The sequence below is a fragment of the Saccostrea echinata genome, unplaced genomic scaffold (genome assembly GCF_033153115.1).
Source record: "Saccostrea echinata isolate AGI-Se365-2 ecotype Australia unplaced genomic scaffold, CSIRO_AGI_Sech_v1 ptg000030l, whole genome shotgun sequence".
Classification (NCBI taxonomy): Eukaryota; Metazoa; Mollusca; class Bivalvia; order Ostreida; family Ostreidae; genus Saccostrea; species Saccostrea echinata.
Genome location: NW_026889779.1, coordinates 16,213,208 through 16,222,067, shown reverse-complemented (window position 1 = coordinate 16,222,067; position 8,860 = coordinate 16,213,208). Strand labels below are relative to the sequence as shown.

General features: G+C 28.7%; 1 long non-coding RNA gene across 1 annotated transcript; it reads left to right on the top strand.

Moving 5' to 3' along the window:
• Positions 1–5,980: 5,980 nt before the first annotated feature.
• Positions 5,981–8,326, top strand: LOC133196444 (uncharacterized). The gene is made up of 3 exons (XR_009722347.1): positions 5,981–6,070; positions 7,682–7,786; positions 8,032–8,326. It is a non-coding gene; the product is annotated as an uncharacterized LOC133196444 (long non-coding RNA).
• The last annotated feature ends 534 nt before the right edge of the window (positions 8,327–8,860 follow it).

The following is an 8,860-nucleotide window of genomic DNA, read 5'->3' as shown; positions in this document are numbered from 1 at the left end:
TCGGGGGGAAATGTTCCGGCATTTTTTAGTGCGATAAGGGTTAAAAACAGGCTTGTATTTTTTGATATGTTTAATTATTCATTATAAATACACAATGTTTTAATTAGAAATACTTCCTTGTACACAATGAAAACAATCAAAATACCGTATGCTAATATTTAACCGGTAAACCAAGGGTGTAAAAAGGGACCACACTACTATACTTAAGGAGAATACTCCTTTCTTGGTGATTCAGGTTTCGAATAACATGAAAAAGCCTTTAAGTGTAGTTACTTTGTCAACATTTTAATGGGTCGTTGATGTAGCTTATTCTACCTGTATTTATTAAGCACTGCGTGTTCAGATACCGATGCGTTAATGAAGAGTAAAAAGCCTTTATTGTGGAGACATTTTATAATTAAAAATATTTTTGAATGAATAGCTTGAAATGAAGTTTTTTTTCTTGAAAGAAATGAAATCAATAGAAACTTATATATACGTGTTTTAATAGTATTGTGTGCGTGATATTTCTGTTTCATATCTAATAGAATATAGAACTATTGTTAATACTAACAAGAATTTTTTTTATATAAATGAAATAAAGTACTAAAGTAAGAATGTACAGATATCTAATTATTGACTCTAAATTAACTTACTATTACTATAAGAGATTCGCCGACAAAGTTTAATTACTTAAATTCAAATGACTACTTTAATCTGAATATCTGTCATTTGCATATATTTATTATTTCAATTGTGAAATTTTTCAAACTATTTATTGAATTTCATTTTACTTCATTTATCTTTTCGTCCATAATTTATTTATTTGTACTATTTAGGATTTTAATTTATTTAATTGCTGTTTTTTTTTTTATATTTATTTATTTATTTATTATTTATTTATGTCTGCTCTGATCCCGATTTGTATTTATTTTAATGGACTTGAGCTTGAATACTGTTCGTTATCTCCATATTCCATTTATTTATTTATTCATTCATTCATTTCTAAAGATGACATACATGCTTACATTTGTGTGATTCCTAGATGGTATTTTTGTGAGGCATTTTAAAAATATTTTACATTGCCATCTTTAGGAACAAACCGACTTAAAATTAATTGATACATGTATTATATGTGAAACATTTGGCTTTTGAATTAGTTATTGGCAAGAATTAATATTACATATTCGTCTTGTACAGAAAGTAAGGAGAGGGCGTGAGTATGATTCAGGAAAGCTTTGCTAGTGATGATTTGCTTTGTACATGTATTATGTAAATGTCTTTTTAAATGTAGCACTAACACGTATATTAAGTATTGCGATTTTTGAAATTCTTCATGGACATTATGAAAAAAAAAAAATCTAAATAAACGATAGTCATATATTTTTAAATAAAGAAAGAAATACTAGTAAACTCTATTGTCAATGTCATTCAGTATTAAAATAACCTGGTTTAGCGGAAGCCCAATATTGTAAACCAAAGCTAAATAAAAAACGAAATTATTATATATAAAACAAAATTAATAAATAAAAAACGATATTACAAAATTAAAAACCAAACTTAATAAACAGCAAAATTATTAAATAAAAATCAAATTATTAAATAAAAACGAAACTACTGAATAAAAAAAAGTATTCTAAAAATCCAATAGGCAATATGTAAATTCTTTTGATATTGTAATGGTTTTACTTTAGAAATTCTTTATGGACATTATGAAAAAAATCTTCTAAAAAACCAATAGTCGTATATTTTAAAACAAAGAAAGAAATACTCTGATACTCTTTTGTCATTGTCATTCAGTATTAAAATAACATGATTTTGTGGTTGTTTAATAAAATGCAACAGAAAAAAATAATCAGCCGAATCCCATGACTCTATATTTTTTTTTTCTCTCAGAGTTTTTTTCATTATGGGAAACTGTGTACTATTCTACTGATTAAACTTAATGTGTTCTTTAAAAACTTAGTTTTAAAACCACAATTAAGATTTCTTCCAAAGGTATAAAACATAAATAACTAAAAGAGATCGTGTTAAAAAAACAAGCAGAATAAAATACAATTAAAACAAAAATAATAAAATAAAATAATGATAAAATAAATTTATAAAGCGCTAATATTAATAAAATTACTCTAAAGCGCTGTACAATAAAAGGCATTTAAGAATTAAGAATTAATTAATTAATTACATGTAATTTAACATATGTGTGTTAGAAATTAAAACATTAAAATTCTTAATTACATACAAACAATTACGTCATTAAAAACTGTAAATATTAGACAATCGTTTGAGATTTGTTGCTAAAATAAAATACTTATCCTACATTATTTGATCCTGTCTTTATTAAAAAAAAATCAATTTTACGATGGTCGATATCAGCTTGTGTAAAATAAAATTACACGGCCTATTGTTTTGTTGTTTGTACATATATATATATATGTATATGTACAAAATATAATATGAAGAGATACAATTTCGCGAAAAGACAATATGTACATAAACAATTCTTAAGTGCTGTATATGTAGAAACCAAAAAAAAAATAATAATAAAAAACATATCAAATATTTTGTCACTGTAATTATATATATATATATATATATATATATATATATATATATATATATATATATATATATATATATATATATATATATATATATATATATATATATATATATATATATATATACGAGGGCCGTTCAGAAATTACGCAGACTTGTTGCACAGAAAATATATTTAACGACATAATCAAGCAAAAAGTCATAAATAATATAAAAGAATCTAAACATATATGATCATCAAAATTTCATATCAAAATATTGTAAATTGATATCAATTTCAAGTGATTTAACAGGACATGTCATGAAGTCACGGCGCAGTAAAACCTTCAACGTCACGGGCATTTTAAAAAATGGGAGCTTTCATTTTCTCAATATTCTCCCTTAGCATTTGATACAGTATAGTTTGGGTTACCCTATCCACTTAGAATAAACATCCATATACCATTTCTGATTCAGCTTAAAAACTATAAAACTAGTATTGTGTGTTTTAGTTTGTGTTAAACCCCAAAACTGCAGATATTTCTGAAGTAAAGTTTGACGTCAGTCGATCTCAATCACATTCTTAACAGCCCAGATCAGTATTTTGTCGATGAACTTCTTCCATCCCTCCCGGATTACGTTTTGACTAAGGTCTAACAGTCTAGAATTCTTTTTACATTTTGTAGAGATGTGTCGGATATTCCGCTGATTTACTACATGCTTCATTAGGCTTATTTTGGGTCTCTATTGGCGTTTTCCCAGCAGGATTAATGATTTGATAAAAGTGCGCTGCTCCGTCAAATCAAGAGACGTCATTTTTGCCGTTGATTTCGTAAGGGTCATATCGGAGAAAAATTACAATATTTCTGTTAGTACTTCAAATATTACGCCAGAAATCTAAATACTTAATAATAAAACAATAAAAAGAAATTTTAGAAAAAATTGTTGAATAATATCGTGAAATATGGAAAATAAATTAATAAAATTTTGGATACCGCATGTTTGTTTTTCAACGTTTTTGAAGTGCTCCGTACATCACCATCAGTAGTATCAAAAACGGCGATAATTTTACGAGATATTAAATAAAATAAAAAAAAAATTACCAGAAAGAGCCATAGCTGCCTCTCCGACGACACGGCCGAATCAAGAATTTAAAAGGAAATCACCTGTTTCTATTTATAGATATACCTTTTCAATTCAAGATCAAACTATGTAATATGGTTTGAGGACGAGTATCATATTTTCATAGTTGCAAGTATGTCAAATGACATTCATTTACTTTGTTCAATACTCTAATTCTGAGACAAAAGATTTAGAAAATCAATAAAAATAAAACAAGTAGCTATGAATTTACAAACTTTAAAGCTATATATGGCGTATCTGAGCTACAAAAAAAAAATTAAATAAAAATACGAGATTGAGTGAAGATAAACGTGATATATGTTTTTTTTACGTTCAAATAAAATTTTTCACCGATTTTGAACTTGAATAACCTAATGTTTCCATAGTTAAATTGATTTTAAACTGTGTCTGTTAATTAAATGCGGAGTCGTTAAATAAATCGGATATTGTATTAAATTTCTAATACCTGTGAAATGTGATTGATTTTAATTGTGTAATTTACAGGAAAGTCCTATCTTTATATAAAGTAATAAAACAAATAGAAAGATCTTTTTAATTTTAGTTAAATACGCCATATATGACTTTAATAAAATAGTTTAGGACTGTCTTTTCCCGAGATACTTTCAAAGTGTAATGTGTATATTATAACTTCCTGAAATTATGCATATTATAAAACGTAATAAAGAAAAACGTAGAAAAGATATACAAAGAAAAAAAAAATTTAAAAAAAAACATAAATAGAAAAATGTGGGGCTCGAACTCGCAATCACCATATTTACATTCCAGCAATCATACCACTGCGCCAACGAAGTCAATGATGTCAAATGGATAAATTTAAGACAGATTGCTAAATCTTACGATTATATGAGAAGAGAATTTGAATATATATTTTCATCATTTTCAATATGAAGACCACCTTTAACCAAAATTATCTAAATGTAATGAAGCGCAGTCATATCCAAATAAAATTATTCAAAAGTTGTTTTTCTGGTTAAGGGTGGTCTTTGGCAACAGTTTGTCATCTTTAGGTAGATACCTCAATATTTACTATACACTCCATACAAACTGGATAAATTTTATATTTATCATATGAAGGAACTATCAATATTGAAATATCATTATTGTGTGGTTTGGTTTTACGTATGTATAAACTTATATTGTATGACAAAATTTTGGATAAACAATGAATTTAAGAAATCACTAGTAGAGTAGGCGAAAATGCCTATCAAATGCGCTATGGCTCTTTATTGGAATTTTTAAGAAATATGTTCCTGTGTAATTTCAATTCAATATGACGTCTGTAAGAGTAAATAATAGCAGAGTCCGCGTAATTTTTGAACGACCCTCGTATATATATATATATATATATATATATATATATATATATATATATATATATATATATATATATATATATATATATATATATATATATATATATATATATATATATATACAAACTTCTATTTGAATATTACTACCCTTTTGTACCCAAATACTACTTTTTTGAGAAACATTCGTGGTTTGACATTTCGACATATTTAAAACCTTGTAGAAATTGATTTGTAATTTACAACATAGTTTTTGAAATAGACCAAATATTGTAAGTTTGACCTTTTAAAATATTTCTCTAAGGAATTTTACTGTAAAAAATCATTTTAGATGTGCAGACTTTAAGTGTAGTCATTAATATTGTTTATTATTTGAATTAATTTATTTTTGTTATCATTAATTGGTCAATTATTAACAATCTGTAAATATATATATATATAGAGAGAGAGAGAGAGAGAGAGAGAGATCTTACTTAAAACAGTTTTAAGTTCAGTGAAGTAACCATACTTCACTGCATACTTAGTATTCAAGCTCAAAAGTCTATTAAACAATACAAATTTTGGAGCAGAGCAAATACGGACCTCCAAAACATGGAGGTGGGATCAGGTGCCATGGAGGAGTGAGCATCCCCTGCCGACCGGTCGCACATACCCGTCTTGTGCTCCTTCTCATGATCGGGTAATAGCAGAAAAACTGTCGACAATTCAGTATAGGTGGTGGGGTTTTTTTTTCGTTAGGAGATTTGTTATAATGTTTTCCACTTTTTTTCTAAGCAAAATTATTCCTAAAAACTTAAAGGAAATTTAATATTTAACATTAATTAATCATACTCTAAGTTTATGGCCTACTCAAAATTATCATTTTAGCTGGCATAAATTTTTTCTCAAAATAAATTAAGAGACTTCCGTTTGCTAAATAATGGCTTATCATAAAACCTACTTAGTATGTCAGTCTTCTTGTACATATTAAACAGCACGACTAATTCCTGGCGTTGACATGAGAAAGATCTTCCTTGTAATTTTGGTTTAAGTTTTGATCTCCAAGATTTTAACAATACAATCAACTATTCTATATGGACAAATACATGTACAACGCCGAGGTAAGAGTCGATGATGCATAAATTCTGAATATCGAGATATTACAGCTTATGATATATTTCGCTTATAAATATCACCCAGTCAATTTTATTCTAACTATGGTAAATTGGAAACCATATTTGATGAATACATATACCGGTATAGTATTTTATTTATTAGCTGATGTAATTTTGGACGTACTGTATAGCCTGCAAATGTTATGGTAATTAAGCATTGAACTCTTATTTTGGGATGTCGTCGTTCGCATTACATCACCTGGCCGTGTATGATAATTTGTCGGCACGGACATAAGCTAAGAAATCAAGGATTATATTTACATTCCCTAATTTTCTCTCTTCATGAATGTTAATTTCATTTGTGTTTATTATAAATTTAGCGCCTTTCAGAACTGGTGTGATTAATAGACTTACATGTAAGAGCCGTTTTTGCATGAAAAAAAGACAAATTAATCTCAAACGTACAATTTTTATATTTTTACAACAATTTAATAAGTAGTTGTTTTTAATTAAATTGAGCTAAAACAATATACATTTTTGTGTTCCTATATTGTATTGAGTGTTTATGTAGTTCTTGTATATTTTACCGCGCTGTGACAGAGTTTCGTGTGTGTTATACAGGAGGTTGAAGATTTCTGTGGATTTAATAAAGAAAATTACACTGAATGCAAATAGTCTTTAAAAAGTCTTAGTTATAACTGAGAAGATCTTTGGAAAAGTTAAATTAAGATTTATCAATATGATTTGTGAAAAACAAAGCTCTTTCAACATCCCTTGTGATTTGAAAATAGAAAAAATATCGAGAAAAATTTCTAAAGTATCATTCATTGTTCAATGTATTGTGTTAAAAAAATCTCAGATGTACTCCTTTTTTAATTTAATAAAAACTCCCAGTGATGTTTATTCCTTCACACAACCGGGCACAATAGCCTTGTGGTAGGGCATTCACTTCGTGATCAGGAAGCCCTGGTTCGATTCTCGTTCGCTACAAATCTAAGACGTAAACATAAGTAGGGACTGTTCTTTGGCCAAGCACCCGGCATCAGATGTAAAAGTCACTGGTCTTGGATATGCCAGTAAAAACCTAGGTTCCGTGTTACGCTAGGCATTGGCACGATAAAGAACACTCACTGCTCAATGCTCCTGCGTGTCGCTTATAGGTCTAAATCTGAAGCCCTTCTACGGCATATGGTGACGTCTCTATATGAGGGAAAAATTCTCGAATGAGACGTAAATCATCATACAATCAATCAATCTTCCTTCAGACAAAAAAACATTGGACTGTGACTGTTGCCCACCCGCTACTTTTGTCAACTCATAGATCTAAGTGACAAATATGTTAAAGACTGATTCTATAGAAACCATGCTTCGCTGTTTCCAAAGATGTTACCTACCGCGCAAGACACGGTTTCTTTGTCGTATCTTTCAGGTGTGTGGATTGTTCTGGAGAACACGGATACGAATGTTTGATGGCAGATCTCTGAAGAAACAATAACTAGTATTTCCTCCCAAACAGCTCAATGTTCGTTGAGATCGAACAAGCAATAAATGTATATTTTGATTGTTTGTATTCACGTAGAAATAGCAAAATTTGGTTCAGATACTTATTATTTGTAGTTCAGAGAAGTCCCGCTTCAATGAAATCTGGTAGAAGTCCTAAGCTACACCACGATGTAGTGTGTTCTGGTTGTAAAGATTTGAACAAGACGAGTTCAGCGATAGGTAACAGTTTACTTACATTGAAGTACCTCCATAGAGATTGCTCTAATGATGTATATTTCCATCTGGTATATGTTATATGTAGCTCTTGTTCACTTATACATGTAGTTATATTGGAAGAAAAACATTTAAAATTCACAATCATTTTCTCTACATCACCGCACTCTTATCATGATTTGAAATCATATTTGATTAAAAATACCATGTAAGAGAAAATACTTTTGAAGTACTTGTTTTATTCTTTATAGTTCCAAAAGGTTCTTTGCAGCAATCTCGTAAACATGCAAAACCACCAGACGATGCACTGTGTGCTGCATGCAAGATAATGAACGGGAGGAAATCACCAAGATGTGATCTTTTATGTTTAAGAGGTGATAGTCTTATTTAATTTCTTCAATCTGTAGCTTGTGAACTCATGTGTATTTAATGCTGTTCGTAAATACGGTATCATTACATACGAGCCCTAAAATTCCTTTGTGCATTTGAAGTTTTCAGAATCTTTCATACTTGTTATACGTATACTACACATGCCTGCAAATAAAATCTGAGATAATGGCTATTATTTTGTTGTTGTTGTTTCGAGAAAAAAAAGTGTGCCATCATTGTGCGATTTTTTTGACATTTGAATAAAAAAATATATTGCTTAATATAGATTTTTATAAAATGAAAAACGATAAGGATTTTAAAAGTCAATAAAACTTTTCATTTGGATCTGAGTGATGAGTGTTAACTTTGCATGACGGGGCAAAAATACTTTAAGACCCCATATTCTCCAAAGTACGCAAATTAAACGAAAATTCCATACTTAAAATAAGGATTACGCTATCAAAAACAGATGCTTGTCTTCAAAATCAACTTTCATTATTAAATACTTAAAATAAATACTATAGTCAGTGGAAGATTGATTTATCATATCTATACTGGAAACTTTATAAAACTTTATATTTCGTAAAAATACTCACAAAGATAAACTCCAGTATCCAGTAAATGTTCAACCAAGTACCTATTTTTATGCCTCAACAAAATGACAATTGCTGTAAGGGAGAAACTTTAGACGTTTTGGGGGAAACGATATAT